At 45.5% G+C, this 5099-nt stretch overlaps 1 pseudogene; it reads right to left on the minus strand.

Annotated features, from left to right (window-relative positions):
• Positions 1 to 238: 238 nt before the first annotated feature.
• LOC142428668 (heterochromatin protein 1-binding protein 3 pseudogene) lies at positions 239 to 2028 on the minus strand (annotated as a pseudogene).
• Between the last annotated feature and the right edge of the window lie 3071 nt (positions 2029 to 5099).

Below are 5099 nucleotides of genomic sequence, written 5' to 3' on the forward strand. Positions count from 1 at the left end.
AGTGTGGTCTAGGAAATCCAGAATTACAGCAAAAATTTAAATGGCTGCAGGGGGCAGGGCTGGGTAGGCACCAAGAACAGCAGCTAAAGCTAACAAATGTCTATATTGTTTTAATTATATTTCCTCCCAACAATTTTGGGGAGGAAAAGAAATTTATAAGCATCAGAACTAAAAACAAATGCACACTGACCTGAGACAATAAGATTCTGAATTCCATTCTGATATTCTCTTTCTTGTCCTACAAAATATACTTTCTTGCTTTGAAAGACTTCTTCATGGTGGAGTTGCCCTTGCTGGGTGTGGCAGTTACATAATCTGGTGTCAATTTGGGATCTGAGAAGATTAAGAGTGAAGGGGTGGAGTCTAGTCTGTCAATAGGGCCATAGCTCTCAATGAGATCTCTGTGTGGGCGTAGCCTTTTCCTGAGGATTCTGGGAACTCTGGTAGTTCCTCCTTGGAGGTGAGAGACACTCTCTGGACTCACTCCCTTGGAGACTCACTACTGACAAGGCTTACTCCCTGTGAGGCATTTCTGAGGGGACGCCATATGAAGCTACCCTTAGGCAGTCAGCATTTCAGAGCTGAAGGAACCACGTGGAAACCCCTGGCAACATTGAGATGCTTATACTGCCACTGGATCCACAAGACCTCCACCCCACTGGCCTGTGATCTTCCTGCTTTTGGTGTCGTTGCATATGTTTTGTGAGTCTGAAAAGGACTTTATAGATTGCTATCAGACATATGGGTTAATATTGGACTTATGGGCTTGATCTTGACTGGGCTGGGATGTTTTCTCAATATTCAATTGCACTTGTAATAAACCTCTTTCTCATCCACATATGAGTCTTCCTGGATTGGTTTCTCTCGTCAACGAGGCCTAACACTGGACAATTTCATTCCTTCCTCACACTGCTTACAGGCTTCTTTGAAGAGGTGCCACTCAGTATTTTGATGACTGAGAGTGGGTTTGGCTTTCTTGGCAGGAATTTAGACTTTAAGAGGGGCTTTCTTGGGCAGGGGCCTTGCTTTCCTCTTCTGAGCAGCAGGAAACTGGCCGGTGGCATGGAGCCTCTTTGCTTTATGGATGCTGCCTTTCTTGGGGACTTGGCTGAGTTTCTCTGTGCAACCTTCTCTTTGTTGGTGGTTCTTCATCCTCAGAGTCTTCATCTTCTAATGGATCATCTTCATCTTCGTCTTCATCCTTAGAATCCTCTGGCTCTTTCTTTGGACACAGAACTCCTGAGCCGGGATAATGAAGGACACTGTGGTGGAAGGTGCCACGAAATCCTTTCCCAGAGCTCTGTTCTATTCATCCATTCTCTTCGCGTGTCTGCAGGGTTTTCTTCAGCAGATGCATTTGAGAGTTAGAATTGGACCCTGGGTTGTTCTCCAAGATGTACTTATTCAGCGCGGTGGTGGAGCAGGTCTTCAGCTTATTCCTGGTGGGAATGTCAGGCAAGATGGCATATTCCATCATGCTTCCATCAAGCAGGGGTTTCTCCCCTGATTTCTTCTGCTGAAATGTCCCAGAAGCATGTCTGCCAGTTATTTGCTCTCCTTGGCCTCTCTCTACTGCCCTCTGTACAGCATTCTTCAATGACTGAGGCCAGAGGTCCACTCTCAATTTAGGAAAAGACTGGGGCACATATTTTCCAAGGAGACTGTGGGAAGCTTCTTCAGGTTCAAAAAGGCAAGTAAAGGCCAGGGGGAGGTAATCTTCCAATTTTACTTGTGGTTCTAGCTCCACTGCAGAAGTCTTCTTTCTTTTTCTGGGTTTCTGAAGGATTTTTCTTGATTTTTGGACCACAACATAACTCCCTGAAGGACCTTTTCTTGTTACCTGCTCGATAACCCCACTATTGACTTCTCTCTTCAGTGCTTGTTTCAAGAGATAGCCCCTCTCTCTGGCTCCAGAGAAGAGTACTTCTGGATGACATATTTTCGAATAGCAACCACTGACACGCCACTCCTCTGGAAGCAGGCCTTGGGTAGGATGGCATCCATCATGGGGCGTGGATAGGAAGCCATGCTTGCTCTGGGCCCTGGTGAGCTGGCTGGCAGAAAGGGTAGCCCAGGAAGGTCTTTGTTTGTTTTTTCCCTTTCTCCTCCTTTTCTTTAGACTGATCTTTTCATCCTCTTTGGTTTCCTCAGATGCCTGTTTTCTTATTTTTCTTCTTCTTCAAGGTCCCCCGTTGCCTGTTCTGTCTCAGTGGATGTAGCAGGTGGAGTTTCATTCTCTTGTTCTTCTACAGTGGAGGCAGATTCCTCAGAATTGATCTCTGGTTCTGGCTTTTCGTCCTCGCCACCAGCAAGCTTGCTTTGGGATGGAGTTTCCCTGGTAGCGTTCACGGCTCTTTGAATTGGCACTGTGCTCTCTTCCACCTTCACAGGGAGCTTGAGAACCCAGGGGCGGGTCTGCATCAGCCAGTCACCATCTCTGGCATCTGTGGAACTAGTCTCTGGAAGTTAGCTGGTGGAGCAGAAAGGGGGCGGGGGAGGGCCTCTAATACCTTAAAGGCGTCATTTGACCTCTTGACTGTAGCTTGCATGAGCACTGATTGTGGTTCTAAGCAAGATGAGATCTTCTTCCACCCCTTTTTCCCCATTTATCATGATGTTACCTGTTGGTTCAGGTGTGAGGATTGGGGTTTTCCTTACATTGAGTCCTCTATACTGTAGGCTGCAGCCCTTGATCTTCATTAGCCAGTGCTTCAAGTCATCCTCCTCACTTTTAGCATGCAAGGTTGTGTCATCTCCACATCACAGGTGGTTAATAAGCCTTCCTCCAATCTTGATGTCATATTCCTCTTCATTTAATCCAGTTTCTCTGATGATTTGCTCAGCATACAGGAAGCAGCAGTCAGGAGGTCAAAGGATGTATTACATTGGGTAAATCTATGGCACAAGATTCTTTAAAATGTTGTAAAGCAAGGATCTTTTTTTTAGGGCTAAGGTGCACTTACTCAAGCCACAGTATTGCCAATCACCTCATATACATGTGAAAGTTAGATATTGAATAAGAAATACAAATAAAATTTGATCCCTTTGAATAATAGTGTTTGTGAAGAAGATTGAAAGTACCAGGAAAGCAACAAAGCCCACATGGAAGAAACACACCAGCCTGTGTGATCACAAGGTATTGAAGGGATCAGGTATCAAGCATCAAAGAACAAAAAAATCATATCATTGGGTGCTCACTTCCATGATACAATTGCTGAAAACAAATGGGTGCATAAGCAAATGTGGCAAAGAAAGCTGATGGTGCCCAGCTTTCAAAAGATATAGCATCTGGGGTCTTAACAGCTTGAAGATAAACAAGGGGCCACCTAGCTCGGAAGCAACAAAGCCCACATGGAAGAAGCACACCAGCCTGTGTGATCACAAGGTGTTGAAGGGATGAGATATCAGGCATCATCAGAACAAAAAATCTTACCATAATGAATAAGGGAGGGAGTGTGAAGTGGAGACCCAAAGCCCATTTGTAGGCCACTGGAGATCCCCTTGCAGAGGGATCTCAGGGAGGAGACGAGCCTGTGATGTAGCAATGATGAAAAATACAACTTTCCTCTTGTTCCTAAATGCTCCCCCCTACCCACTATCATGATCTGAATTCTCCTTTTCAAGTCTGGCTAGACCAAGGATGTACACTGGTTCAGAAAGGAACTGGAAACACAGGGAACCCAGGGCGGATGATACCTTCAGGACCAGTGGTGTGAGTGGTGGTACTGGGAGGGCAAAGGGAGGGTGGGTTGGAAAGAGCGAACCGATTACAAGGGTCTACATGTGACCTCATCCCTGGGGGACAGACAACAAAAAAGTGGGTGAAGGGAGACATCAGACAGGGCAAGATATAACAAAATAATAATTTATAAATTATCAAGGGTTCATGAAGAAGGGGGAGTGGGGAGGGAGGGGAAAATGAGGACCTGATGCCAGGGGCTAAAGTGGAGAGCAAATGTTTTTTGAATGATGAGGGCAATGAATGTACACATGTGATTTACACAACTGATGTATGTATGGATTGTGATGTGTTGTATGAGCCCCTAATAAAATTATTTTTTTAAAAGGAAGTACCAGGAAATGCCAAAAGAACAAATAAATTTATCTTGGAATAAGTACATCTGGAATTCTCCTTAAAGGGAAGGATGGTAAGTCCTTGTCTCACATGCTGGACATGTTGTCAGGAGAGACCAGCCCCTGGAAGAGGAGCTCATGCTTGGTCAAGTAGATATGGGTGGGGAAAGAGGAAAGACCTCAACACAATGGATTGACACAGTGGCTGCAACAATGGAACCCAACAAGAATCATGGGGAGGATGACCCAGCACAGGGCAGTGTTTCTGTGGTCCATAAGTTTGCTACCCACCAGTTTTTCCTCCCACAGCTTCTGGTGGGGTTTTAGCCACAAACCTTTAGGTCAGCATTCAAGAACTTAACCATGGTGCCACCAAAGTTATTTGCTTGAGCCACTCCAAAGTTACTGCATTAACATAGCAAAGAACTGTTTTTATATCCTTTAGGCAAAGCCCACTCTAATTTCAAGTAACTCTCCAGGATTCGGCTGCATAGCAACTCACATAACCATGTTGCATTTCCCTGACAGAGTGCTGCGTCATGTGGGTTTGTTGGTCAACACTGCAGGTAAAATGATGCTGGGAGAGGGGGGTTGATGACGTCCCCAGAGTAGCGACACATTGCGCTTTCCTTTGCAGGACATGACCCACTTCGCTGCAAGAAATATGTAAGTGGGCATGTACTGTCTGCCATAGTTTCTGGCTTTTTTTAACCAGCCCTACACATACAGAAATGATCCATCAGCTAGGTTAGCACGGCAGCTGGCGGGAAGAGCTGTAGATGAGAATTTCTGATGAAAAGAGTGGAAGCCTGGACCAGGTCTGGTGAAGACCGGCATCATGGTTATAGCCAGTATCCACAGAGTCATCCAGAAAGGCAAAGGCCAGCCTCATGCATCTGCGTTTGGGTGTGTGTGTGTGTGTGTGTAGATTGTGACTATCAAGCATGTGAAATAGGCACACGCCCTATTGTAGATGAGGCATGAAGGGGGGAAATGATATGGCAGAGAAACCAAATATAAAGAAT

This window comes from Tenrec ecaudatus, chromosome 16 (genome assembly GCF_050624435.1).
Source record: "Tenrec ecaudatus isolate mTenEca1 chromosome 16, mTenEca1.hap1, whole genome shotgun sequence".
In the NCBI taxonomy this organism is placed as follows: Eukaryota; Metazoa; Chordata; class Mammalia; order Afrosoricida; family Tenrecidae; genus Tenrec; species Tenrec ecaudatus.